This window comes from Pleurodeles waltl, chromosome 9, assembly GCF_031143425.1.
Source record: "Pleurodeles waltl isolate 20211129_DDA chromosome 9, aPleWal1.hap1.20221129, whole genome shotgun sequence".
In the NCBI taxonomy this organism is placed as follows: Eukaryota; Metazoa; Chordata; class Amphibia; order Caudata; family Salamandridae; genus Pleurodeles; species Pleurodeles waltl.
The window spans coordinates 425,857,400-425,871,709 of NC_090448.1; the positions used below are offsets into that span (position 1 = coordinate 425,857,400).

At 40.9% G+C, this 14,310-nt stretch overlaps 1 long non-coding RNA gene across 1 annotated transcript in view; it reads right to left on the reverse strand.

The window, feature by feature from the left end:
* The window catches only part of LOC138258642 (uncharacterized), an 80,708-nt gene that overhangs the window by 44,258 nt on the left and 22,140 nt on the right, over positions 1-14,310 (reverse strand). Inside the window, exon 2 of the long non-coding RNA XR_011198474.1 lies at positions 91-170. This is a non-coding gene — a long non-coding RNA (uncharacterized lncRNA). The remainder of the gene's footprint in view (positions 1-90; positions 171-14,310) is intronic.

Here is a 14,310-nt window from a genome sequence, read left to right on the forward strand (position 1 = left end):
TGGTAATCTCACATGTGATAATCATAGATGTAGATTTAACAATTTGCTGTTAATAGATGTACAATTTTCTTCCTCCTTTATGTCTCTTACCTCCAAATGTTTCCTATTCAATGACTATTCATCTATCTCTCCTCCTGTATTATCGGATACTTTTAAAGCAGTGGCCCGTGCTTTCTCATACACCGCGTTGCAAAAAAAGAAGAAAGATTGTATCAATGAATATTCAACATTATTATCTTCAATAACAACTTCAGAACAAAATTATTATTATTCTAAATAAAATGCTGATCTTCAAGCTCTGCTTAAGGCCAAATTGCATTTCAATTCTATTTCCACAAATTATGCCTCATCTATTTTAGTTCAAAGTAATGCTCAATATTACGATGGGAAGAATAAAGTTGGCAAACTATTAGCTAATTACCTAAAGGTGAAGAAACAATTACGAAAATCTACTCATTATTTTCTTTTCAAGGTGTGCCAATGACGAATCATTAAGATATCTTAAATGAATTTGTTAACTTCTAAAAACTCTTTATACTCCTTAAAGTCCAAACGATTAATCTCATATAGATGATTACCAGCAGCAGACCCCCTACTCGATTCCTTCCCATCTGAACTTTGATTCTTTGGAAAATAATATTGACTGTGATAAAGTTGCCCAAGCATTAAGTTCACTAAAAATAGGGAAACGGCCAGGGCCAGATTGCTTTACTGTTGAGTTCTTTTTACACTTTAACATTATTCTTCCCTACCTGTTACTCCTTTTTCGTTATTTTATAAATTCTAGTTCTACATCTGGCACATTTCAGGAAGCTACAATTTGTCTTATTCACAAAGATGGCAAACACCCCTCACACTGTAAAAGCGAAAGACTTATTTTTACTAGTGAATGTAGACTATAAGATTTTTGCTAAACTATTAGCACTCCGATTAGAATAATTGTTTCCTCATCTCATTGGAAAAGAACAATCTGATTTCATTAAAGGAAGAATAGAGTCAGATAATGCTAGATTATTTCTCAAATACTTAGTAAATCTCCTCTTCTAAAACTTTTTCTTGCTGCAATTACAATAGATGCAGAGAAAGCATTTGACAGGATAAACTGATATTTTATGTTAAAATATTTAGTTTGGCATGGATTTGAACCTAAAATAATAGCTTTAATCTCCCTTCTCTATCACTCCCTATGTGTGTCTGTTCTTGTTAATGGGAAGGTTTCTCCGTGCTTTCCCGTTCATCGCAGTGTGCAACAAGGCTGCCCTGTTTCCCCTTTAATAATTCTAGCTCTTGAACCTTTCCTTTCCTTCATTTGTTCTGCTTCATCTATATCTATTTTTCAGTTTGGTGCTTATCAATTAAAATTGACAGCCAATGCAGATGCAGTTCTTCTTTTCATCTCTCATCCAGAAACCTCCATACCTGTACTCCTTTGTTAAATAAATTTATTCTCTAAGATTTCAGGCTATAAAATTAATTAAGATAAAACCGAAATTCTTCCACTTAATAAATATACTTTCAAACAATCCTTTAAAGAAACTGGTTTTCAATGGGCTGCATCTTCTTAAATTAAATGTTTTACGTATGTGGTTCACTAAATCAATACAAGACTTCATTATGATTAATTTTAAGGATCTTTTCACTAAAATTGAATCCTTACTTTCTTCTTGAAATCCACTATTTTCTATAATGGTGAGGACGTTTAGACTCAATTAAAATTATGATATTTCCTCTAGTGCTCTATCTTCCCAAGACAATTTTTAAAAGAATTAATTCCATACTTACTACATTTTTAATAAATTCTCTATCATCTTTACAAAAATCAAAACTAGAATGGGGAACAAACTTCCCAGATTTCTATAGCTAACATAGAGCTTTTGGGTTACGTCAAGCTTCTGTCTTGATTTCTGATTCACCTTCAACCCTCTCCATCTCATGGTTAGATGTAGAGAGAGCTTTCATCTATCCCTTTTCTCCAAAACAACTGTTATCTTTTTCCTCAAAATCTTCACTTCTAACTTCTTCCCTTTTTGACATCCTATTTCACTGATCAAAACTACGCTCGTTCCTCAAGACATAACACCCTCTATAATATGTGTATATGGCACAACAAGCCTATTAAGATTGATAACAGACCAGTTGTTTGGCATTCCTCGTATACAGTGGATTACACAATTTTTTTAATTGATGCTTCTTTCTCCTTCCCTCGGTTTAGATATATTTTCAATTTTTCTCAGTCTTTCTGTGTTTCTGCTTTTTATTACTTATTAATGCTGCCTTAGATGCTTATTTTATTTTGCAACATACTCCCATTACTATTCCTCACACATTTGAATTAACCAAATTACTTACTGTCTGTCATAGGGCTTCTGCTATATGTAAAATTATATCAATTTCAGTGAATGCTAGAACCAAGGCTAAAATTGTACTCATTTGGGAACAAGACCTTGATGTCCACTGGCAAATTCCTTTTTGGAATAAGGTTTGATTGTGTCTTTATACAATTTGTAGTACAGCTAGTATTACACAATCCATGTTTTAATTCTATCATAGGCTATACTTTATGCCTACACAATGCTCCACATTCTCAATGAATACTTCCTTCAAATGTCGGTCTTGCAATCACCCAATAGTGATTTTATACATGTTATTTACATTTCCGGACACACTTTCCTTTTGGCATAAAGTTTGGTCTCAAATTAGAAATAATTTTCACATAAAACACTCTTTCAACATTATCCATTGTTTTGGGGTACCTAGTCTAATCCTTTTTGTTCCTTCCTTACCTGAATACAAATTACTAGACAATTGTTCTACCAATTGCATTTCAACAAATTGCTTTTAACTGGAAATTCTCATCTAAGCTATGGTGGGATAGTATTTGTTTACATCATAAGTTAGATAGTACTTATTTGTATCAATATTCTGCCTCTCAAATTGTGCAATTGCTACGGTCACAGTTGAAGTAATTTCTTAATCATACAGAGAAATATGTTTATTCTACCAGTTGTACCTTATCTGAAAACTTCCTACCCCAGGAATGCAATCTTTTGTCCTTTGTATTTTACAAAATATATCTTTGCACTATTATGCACATTTTTTTCTTACAATTTATGAGGACTAAATTCTCTCATATATGTGATAATCTTTGTACGTACTAAATGTTCTCTTCCCTTCCTTCCCTTTTCCCCATAAAACTATAACGGCTTTAAGTATTTAATTTAGGGCCATATTTATACTTTTTGACGCAAAACTGCGCTATCGCAGTTTTGCGCCAAAAAGATTAGCGCCGGCTAACGCCATTCTGAAGCGCCATGCGGGCGCCGTATTTATTGAATGGCGTTAGCCGGCGCTAGCAGACCGGCGCTGCCTGGTGTGCGTGGAAAAAAAACCACGTACACCAGGCAGCGCCGGCGTTGGGGAAAATGGCGTTAGGGTGTCTTAAAATGGGGCAAGTCAGGTAGAGGCAAAAAAATCGCCTCCACCCGATTTGCGCCATTTTTAACGATGCCCAGACGCCATTTACATGACTCCTGTCTTAGTAAAGACAGGAGTCATGCCCCCTTGCCCAATGGCCATGCCCAGGGGACTTATGTCCCCTGGGCATGGTCATTGGGCATTGTGGCATGTAGGGGGGCACAAATCAGGCCCCCCTATGCCAAAAAAAATAAAAAAAAATAAAAACAAATTATACTTACCTGAACTTACCTGAATGTCCCTGGGATGGGTCCCTCCATCCTTGGGTGTCCTCCTGGGGTGGGCAAGGGTGGCAGGGGGGGTCCCTGGGGGCATGGGAGGGCAGCTGTGAGCTCATTTTGAGCCCACAGTTCCCTTAACGCCTGCCCTGACCAAGGCGTTAAAAAGAGGCGCAAATGCGGGGTTTTTTGCCCCGCCCACTCCCGGGCGTGATTTTTGCCCGGGACTATAAATACGACGCATTTGCGTCGCAGTCATTTTTTTAGACGGGAACGCCTACCTTGCATCTCATTAACGCAAGGAAGGCGTTCACGCAAAAAAATGACGCTCATTCCTCATACTTTGGCGCTAGACGCGTCTAACGCCAAAGTATAAATATGGAGTTAGTTTTGCGTCTAATTTGCGTCGAAAAAAACGACGCAAATTCGGCGCAAACGGAGTATAAATATGCCCCTTAATGTTTCCACATATTGCAAGAGAATGTATTTTGCATATATTGTTTATTTTCTTTCTGTATACTGTTATCTAAATAAAGTGTTTTTAACACAACATATACAGCGTATCTATGACCTCTTCTATCAAATAGTCTCTTAAGTCTACAGTTGGGTACCATACTCCTGTCAAATCCCTTTCAAGATCATGGACAATCAAAGTCACTGTATGCCACCATAGTCTCAAATTGATTCTTTTCTTGTCCCTTTGTGGTTAGGAACTCTCAGACCACCTCTGGATTCACTGACCCATGGTCTTTCCTCAATCTCGTTCTCTTAGTTTTGCAGGAAGCCAGGACACTTCCAAGCTGCTTCATGGCCTTAGTCACTGTTCATTCCTCCGGATCACTACATTCAGGCTGGTGAACACATGTACCCTGAAATCAGTCACCACAATGTTGAGTTGCTGTGCTGATGCCTTGATAACGCTCTTACACTGGAACGTGTCCAACAAATAGGGAAGAATTGCACCCAAAAATGTTTGAAACTGGCATAGTGGGACACATTTTGGCGAAGCACTCCAGTGAAAAATCCACCAATGTATTTCTCTTCTGGTCGTAATTCCGCCGGTAAATGTGGGCCCTCAAGATGTAGCCTGAAAGTGGTGGTGCTTTATCAGCGCTAACCATATAGTCTTCATAAAATGACTGGGGTGTTACCCAGCACATTAACGAAGGGCACTATGCTTGCCTCTAATTGAATGTCTGCCACTCATGTCATACTTTCACGGAGATAAACCCTTATGATGGATCTGGCACTATTTGTGGCTCAGTGTCCACTGCACTTTGGTGTGGCAGATGTCGTAGCTGCATGGGATTTCTCTTAAAAAATATCTGTCTTCCAAAAAACTGAAAATCGAGCTATTAGCCTTCTGTAGCCACGGACAGTAAACTCGCCCGGAATTTGATCTTTTTGCACTAGCACACCGTGGAATTACGCATTCAAAAGGATCGGAGTTCTCGTTTAGCCCGTCTGTTTTTTGCATTCGCTCTTGCACTGTCAGTGAAAATGAACTGCTGGAGTGGAGACGGCACTGGAAAAGAAAGCCAAAGGGATTTCGCCTTGGCATCAACACATGGGCAAGGACTTGCTGTAACCATAACGCCGTCACTATGGATACAGAGATCAACAAGGCCCGCGTCACCACGCAGCACTCAATAAGCAGCAAGTCCTCCTTCTGAGGGCGCCTGGTTCCATACAGAAGAGGGATGTGCTTGGTAGAGTGTAAGGGACAGTAATCATGGAGTAACAAGAGGCGCCTGCGGCGCAGGAAACCACCACCCTTCAGGGCGGAGCATCCATTAGTGCAGCAGGTGTTGTGGCATCAGGGCCAACAGCCTGCAAGGTCCCCTGAACCCTAGTTATTGCTGCATTTCACAGTTCAGAAGGAGACCAGAGAGGTATTTATTTGCTTCCTTTCCTCGGGGCAAATGAAACACTGACTACGCCACAGCTTCAGTCTTCATCCCCTCCTCCCCATATTTAGCCCAAGGCCTATGAATATCAGTTGAATAAGGAAGTATAAGGGGGCCCTCACCACAACCCGCACGACGGCCCCGCCATTTTGCGTCATGCCACTGGCGCACGCGGCGAAAATGTGCGTCTTGCATAGTTGTTTACGGTGGCTCAGGCATGTGAGTTGATGTATAAACTGCATAAAGGGGACATCCAGTTTGAATGTCTGCTTGTGTTTGAGACATGCCTGTGCCAGGTGTGACTTCACACTCGGTACCCCATTCTTCCACTGTTTCAAGCTCGGTTTCAAGGTAGTATTGTTAATCCACCCGGGTACGATTTCTATGTTCCCAGGGGCAACCGGGAGGGCAATTACCTAGTGCGCAAAACACAAGGAGAAATACAGAGAGCGCACAGACAGCTGAGGACCTGCATGGATCTATTCTACCTGCATTCCGGAATGGGGAAACTCTCCGTAGGGTCCAGGTTAACCAAACCAATTCATTAGGTGCCTCTACTCGTTATTTATGTGTCAACATGCACTGCTCTCTTCAAGTGAATTAATACTGTTTGTACTGAGCATAGTCCTATGTAGGACAGTGTTGTATTATATATATGAAATTATATAATAAAAATGCCTCAGCTTTGCTATAAAGCTGAAACAAGGATAATGCAATTTATACACACAATGCTACTAAAAATAAACGTGCCACTATAAAATATTTTACTCTAAAGAAATGTACTAATAAAGGTGTAACCACACGCTTATTATTTAAGAGAAAATTACATTTTAGGTTATTACCTCGGTACAGTTTAATTAAGATAAGGAATGACTGTTCACTATTATAGGTCCCAAGTTACAATGTTTTTACAGAGTAGAGCAGCCACCCCACATCCGCGGCACTGGAGAAGAAAGCCAAGGGATTTTAATAATAATATTATTTTTATAGCACCCGTGCTGTTTCTAAGTGCTGTAATTGGCAGATGTCAAAGTTAGCTAATTATGGTACTCAATTTGCCAATCTCCAAAGGGTGGAAGGCTGAGCCTCTGTTCTAACTCTTGCCCTTCATATTGTTTCGTTTGTCAGACGTGTGTATTTTATTCCTGGATTTAGCCCGTTGTCTATTAGTTGTATATAAACACGTCTTAATAACTACTACAGCTAAAAAAAAATGCAAGAAATAACACATGCATGCAGATCAACTGAGAGTAGTATTCAGTTTCTTGGCGTTGCTGGGAGTGGAGGGAATCATCATCACATTCAAGGCCACGTTGAGGGTGAGGAGTAGCCGTGAACCAAGAAATGCCTAAAATCCTAGGCAGATCTTTGTGCCGGTGCTGTCTTCATGGAATATGAAGGAGTTTACAGGCACTCTTGCAAGCATATCCATTCAATTAAACCATTACCTCGGTCAAAGCATGCATCTGACTCACACACCAGTCAGACCATGTTATGTATGTCCTCTCCGAAAACGCATTTTCTTCAAATTAAAGGATGTGTTGCATATTGAGCTTGCAAATTGTACTACTTGTGAACTTGGTTGTTTTAGAGGTACAAAACTCGGGTGCTAAGCACAGCAAAAACAGTAGGTTGTTTTTTTTTAATTACTTTAGAAGATAGAGATCAAATTGTGTCTCAACAAAGACAAATGTTTTGATGGAATACACCATAGACAATCTAAGGGTTTGATTTAAAATTTGGTGAATAGGGCACTTCATCACAAAAGCGAGGCAGTACCTTGTCCTCTTAACCTTCGGTGTGCCTGTCCTATTTAGAATCAGAACATAGAATCAGAACATACTGTCAACTTTCTGTCAGCTGCGCCCCAGGTGGATCACTTAATGGGAAACTTACTCTGGTAGCCTGACAGAGAGCTGACCATCAGTGTAAGGGCCTCACGCTGTCTGCTCTATTTGGGGCAAATGGTTTCATGTCCTTTTTTTCTGTCTGACACAGCTGTTGTACAGAAAAAAATCATTTCCACCACACCAAAGGAAAAAGCTCCCTGGATGTGGAGGTCATTAATTATTTGGTTTTCAAAATAAAAAAAAACTTGGTGATGTTGGCTGTCCACCAAATATTTGCCTGCACTGGTAGTTAATATTTTTTGCAGCTTTGTTACTCTGCAAACGTTGTCTGAAGGCATTAGAACACACTGAGACTGTTACTTAAAGTTTGTTCCCCCGTTCCAAGGTCAGCTGTTCAAGCCACTAAGCCATATTTTCTTCCCTTGTGCCTAAGCAAGTGCAAATTCTGTTAGATGCTTGCCTTTAGTAACTCGTAACTGACATGTTTTCTGTTCTCTTAACTGATAGTTCCTTAGATTCAAAAGACAAGGCTAATTATAAGTATTGTCCTCTTGCCCCTCATGTCCTTATGCACCAAAAATAGGCGTGACAATGTCCAAGTAACATCTTTAAAACAATTCTCAGAAGTTGGGTGGTTGGATCGGAACAATGCAGTTTGGAACTTTTCCATCATCATAACTTTATTTCAGTTTCCAGGATCATAAAAGTACAAACATACATAAAAACAGAAAATCATCATACACTATAGAAGTGATTATCACCAGAGAGAGAAAGCATTAAAAGCTTTATGTACATTGATAAAAAAAATCACTGTCATAAAAACCAGAGTCAAATACACATAATACTATACCATTAAAAGCAGGAAGGCATCATACTAAATACAAATTTAAAGTGCAATAATGGACCGCAAAACTGCAAGTGCTTATAAAATACATTATAGTATACAAATAAAAGGGGAGGGATGTGGTGCTGAGCAAGATCAGCATAGGGTTTCACAGAATCAGATAAACTGGAGGTTAAAATCACAAGTGCCAAAGATATCAGACATAGTACTACCTTAAAGGTATTCTGGCACCAGGACTAGCTTGTACCTATGGATTATTTCTCGCATTTGCAAATAGTGCAAATTAGCATTAAAATGCTGTATCAAATAACTAACCACAAACATAAAAGTCCACAATTCATTTATCACAGTGTTCAGTAGCTATGAAAAACAATTAAACCAAGAATGAGTTTACTCTAATCAACATATCACTCTCTTTTGATTACAAGACCAGTACATAAATACTTCCTAAACAACTGCTGCTTGGATACACTTACTTCACCACATCAGGCTGACTTTAAGAATATGGTGATTGAGAAGACCACCAATCTGCTTATATCAAACAGAAGTATTCTATATGCCTCAATATATCAGCCTTTGTAGCCTCCTACAAAGAGGAGCTACCCACTTTCTTCCCTGGTACCGATATGCTGGGCAAAGAAATAAATGTGAGTTAGATATTCCAGGGCCTCACAGGGCATAGATCTCCCCAGGTATGTCTCTTGACCAATTGCTACAGAATGTTTTGATTGGCAGAGTCCTGTTCCTGAACTGACTGTATAGTTTGCTTGCCAGTGGGGAAGTAATCTCATCCATGGTTGGCTCTTAGCATGGAAATTGTTTGACCTAAAAAAAGTCCATTGTAAAAGAGCCTTTACAACCTGCAATTATTTGAATAGTGGAAAATTCCCAGTAATTTGCATCCAGTCTAGCTCTCGAGATTAAACACGTCTCTTCTGGAGAGACCCAAAGATTCCTCAGCCCCAGCTTCCCCAGTAGCAGTCTTACAGAATCCAGCCATGGTATTTTGTGTACACATACTGGGGGCATAAGATCTTTGAGGCCCATACGATATGAGTCCAATGTTTCTGTCAAACATAGTCAATGCCAATATGTCAGCACTCTGTACTCATCTTTTTGGGCAATGTGTCTGTGTCAAATCTAAGCAAAGCGGAATCATTGGGGCTAAGGGGTCTACTTGGTGTGCCACCAATAATAGTATGTGAATACAACGGTTTAAATCAGTTCTATTTTTATGATGCACCAGTCTTCCAAACTCAGGCTCATACATTCCTTTATGCTGCACTAGTAAAACTTCCAGAGAATGCTGCATCTTGAGTAGAGTCAGATCCAATCAGCCAAGTACTCTAGTTGCTCTTCCCTGAGAGACAATACTTCTGAACAATCTAGTTCATCTTGGATTAGTTTGTATATGGTGGGAAAATCTTTCTTGAGGGATTGTGTTACATAAACTGTATATACGCCGACTCAGAAAAAGTAGAACCAGCACATGCCATTTTTAGAGCAGATTGTACTTTTCAATCCATTGAGTCCATGGGGGACAAATCCTTAACTGCCATGGATAATTTCCCCTATAAGATAACATTGCACCAACATGTACTTAGTCAAAATACCCACTTCCTCATCCACAATACATTTAAGAAAAGTTAACTATTCAGGGCCCTTCCACTCTCTTTGAATAATAGACCTTGTAGAGCAGTGCACGAACAACTGAGAGCTTGGTGGTTGCACATATTTATCAAACAGATCCTCATCCTCCAGTGTAAAATATGAGTTGGGACCCACATTAATTCTCCACATGGAAAGTCTCCTTCGTTCTCCCTCTTAGACTTAAAACTCAATTGAGGAGTGCGAACGGGTTTGTTATCTGGAACAATACCTGCTCCTTCTCACTTTTGCTAGTTTTTGAGCTGCTGTGTGTACAACGGCAAACCTTTTATCACTAATTTCAGATGCATAAATGCTTTGGCTTTCCTTTGAAACCAGAGCGAACCGCTTTCCCCATTTGTGAGCCCTGACATCCCCATTCATTTTTCCTCATCCAGGAAGCTGAGAGAATAGATTGGCACCGAAGACATGGCCCCGCCTTTCACCCATTGTTCCTCTCCTCATTGATCAAGAGTCTTGCAGACTGAGGAGAGACAGTACACACAGCAACTCCCACCCAGCCTTTCCCATTTTGGTTGAGACTACAAAACTATACTCTGCCCAGAAGGACAGACAAAAGAACAAAAAGTACTTATTGTTTCCTTCTCCTTTAAGGGTATTCTGCCTTTTAGAAGATATTAAAGAAATAGGAACACCTTAAGGAGAATGAAATCAAATGCTAGGAGAGGGTTTAAAAGTCTTCTAAAGAGTTACTCTACTCCAAAGAGGCTACTTTTGCCTAGCAGTAGGCACTGTAGGCGATTTGAAAGCCCTTTTAGGAAGGGTATATCTCTTGCTTGGTAAACGGGCATGTACCCATGCCAAGAGTGCCTGCCTACATTTGAAACTGGTATTCATGCTATTTGCTTGGCCCTGCTATCATGCTAATGAAATATGTGTACAGGAGCCTAGGCCTCTCCCTGGTAGCACAAGGTATAGAACCTGTTCTCTGTATATGAGGGGTGCAGCAAGCACACATCATAGTGGGTAAAGGGCTACATTTCATGCTTAGGTTATGTCACATAAAGCAGTGGTAGCATGGTACAGAGTTTTTGTGAATAAGTTGTATGATCAGATCTCTTTCCCTGTGTCAAAGCAGAGCATGGTCTACTAACTCCCTGATGTAAATTACTACTTACATAGGAACCCCATTCCTTTGCTCTTACATTCTGTCCATGTTGAGTACGTGTCTGTGCAATAGATGTGTGTTACATGTGTGATAGTATGACTCTGTGTGTAGTGAGATTTTCAGTGCTGAGACCAGAGACATCCATTTTGCATGTTTATTGATGTAGCCTGACACAAGATGGGGGATTTTACAGCTTCCCCAGACAGTAGAAGTGTATCAACTTCATTCCTGTGACTGAAGGTCGGAGACTCAAACAGTGAGTAGAGGGAGGGTGGGGCCAGATCTACCATAAGAAAACCAATCAGGCCCTTGCTAATAGAGGGCTGCTAGGGTCTTCCTGAACAATATCATTTTGAAAATGGCAGTGGTGAGCGTTGGAACTACACTACCTGTTATTTATGGTGAGGAAATATTTAGACACGGACTGCCCTTATGTATATTCCTGTTTACTTCAGAAAGGCTGATGATGGACAGGTTCAGCGATCTCACACTTCAATGTGCCTTTGATTTAGACACTTCTGCTTTGAGCTAGCATGAATGCTACCTGCTGTGAGAGCAACCACCTCGCTTAAAGGCTATGGCTGAGAAGCAGTGTGAAGAGGACATTTGAAAGTGAAACTACCCAAACTGGTTCTGACAATTTAGACTGTGCATCCACATCCTTTGTCTGAAGAAATGAGTATAAAAGAAGGACTCAAACCAACCCACTTGGGCCCATATTCATACTTTTTTAGTGCCGCATTTACGCCGCTTTTTGATGCAAAAACTGCACAAACTTACAAATTACAATTATATTTTGCAAGTTTGCGCTGCTTTTGCGTGAAAATGCAGTGCTAAAAAAGTATAAATATGGGCCTTGGTTCCAGTTCCAAATTCTTCATGACCAAGGAATGGAGTGCTTAACATACTACTTGAAGGAGTGCTTAGTGACCACGGCTGGTGTCTGCATGACAGTCATTCTTCCAGTGATAGACATCTCCTCAATTCTGTACTTTTTGCAGAAACAGCTGAGATTCTGCCAAAAACCTAGACGCCTGCTTGCCTGTTGAAAAAGGAAACACGTGGGCCTGGCCCTGTAGGAGGAGAAACTAAGAGGAGAAGCACATCATGTTTCCTGGTGTCAGGAACACCCAGATGAAGCTGACTGAAAGTGGCTCACATTGTGAATTGCACCATGACTTTCAAGAGCGAAGCCAGAAGTGACCTGTGTTGTGAGAGTTCCCTCTGTCCCCCAAGCAATGTCTATGACAAACTGCCCCAATAAGTCACAAGTGAAGAAATAACATGTCAGTTGCAATCCTGCCATGAGTTTGTGAGATTGGCTGGTGCTGCCACTGTCTGAACTAGGAGCTGAAGATCCCTTATCGTCATTAAAGCAGAAATGTGACTGGCTTGTAGGCTACAACTGCTGAAGAAGCACACCTGCCAAAGATTTCGCCTGGAAGGCTGCAGCTGCCATGACTCACCACCTGTCTGCACCTAGCCTGGAAGGCAGCAATTACCATAACAGAGCACCTGTCTGTACCAGGTCGGAAAGGCTGTACCTGTTGTGACCAAGCACCAATCTATACCTGACTTGGGAGGCTAGAACTGACAAAGAGAAGTGTAGGTCTGCCATGCTGATCTCACTCAGCAGCTCATGGGTGGAAAGAGTCACGGCCCTCTGATTCAATATAGCTGCTGTCGCAGGAGTGGGCTCGGAGACTGCACCTTGTGGGCACCATCACAACTGCATCTCAGGTAAAAGTGGAGTTTAGCTGCGATTGGCATAAGAGACTGAGGGCCTGACTTCTAATTTATAATTTGGCGGGCAGCCTGTCTACTGCCAGGGCAATGGAGTAAATTACTCCATTCCCCAACGGAGGTGCAATTGCCAAATTATGAAATATCCGCTGGCCCAACAGACACTTAAAGCATTGACAGGAACTGCCATCACAGTGGTTCCTGTCAATGCACTTTAACTTGGCCAGATGGCTCCATTAAATTACTGGAGCCTCACAACGAATTACATTTTTTATTTTATTTTCAAAAAGAAAATCCCAAATGTGGATTTTTCTTTTTGAAAATAAAAAAACAGTGCCCCCCCCTTGCCATGGAAGTTTCCTCCTATAGTGATGGTAGTATTGAGCATTGAAAACGGCTATATCTTCGCCCATTTAAAAGAGGAAGGTGGACATATAGCCAAACCTCCCAGAGTCCTTACTTCATCTGGTCATCAGAGGAGTTTGACCACACCAGAGATAGAGTAGTCTCTGCTTTCAAACTATGGTCATCCTGAATTTAAATGGGTGGGAAGACTATATTCTCGGCGGTGTGGGAACTCTATTGCTGGTGCAACAAAGTTCCCTCTCTGCCAAAATATAAATCAGGCCCTAAGTGTGGAGAGAAATCTCACAAAAGAAATTAAGACTTTTGCCAGAGTGAACACAAGTTGGTGAAAGCCATTGAATTTATTTAATCATCTAGCAAGTGAGGTTAGCCAGAATGAACCATTCAATATCAGGGACTATGCACACTAGTGAACTCCTATAGCAGAGTGTCTGCACCAGATGGGGAGCATTGAATTGTGGTGTGTTTTGCTTTTCTGTGATATAACTACTCTCTTTTTTTACCAAATGATAAGCACATAGCTGTACAATATTGTACCCATTAAGTTTTGAGCTCTTGCCCCCTGCCCTACCTCTGTGACTGCTCACCCGCTCTATCAGAGCCGGACAGGCCTTTATTCCACCAGGCCTTTCCTCAGTGAGCTGGAGCCCTTGGAAACCGGTTTTGAAAGTGCAGGACTGCTCCTGTGCCTCTGTCAGTTTCTCCAGCTTCCCAGGATTATTTCAGCAGGCTGGAGAGGCTTCGCGAAAGAGGGAGAGGGGGAAGGTAGAGAGAAAAAGATCATAGAGGGAGAAGAGAAAGAGCTTGAGAAAAATAAAGCGGTACGGTTGGTTTGAGCATTTTTTCCCGGGCTGCTTTTGGTTCCTCGGTCAGGCTCGCTACACTGTGCATCAAGTGTGGGAATGATGCAATAGGCCCAGTTAGCAGAGGCGTAGTGAGAGTGACCACAGGACACGCATGGCATACTATCTCACCCACACCTTTAGGGGCCAGTAACGCCTGTGAGACCCTGAAAGAAGTCGAACAAACCCTAAAAAAATCTTCTTTACACGTTTGTAGGTTGTGTTAAACTCTGAACGTGTTGGGCAGTCATAAGAAGAGATCTATAATTCTGCTGATATTCCGCTGTCCA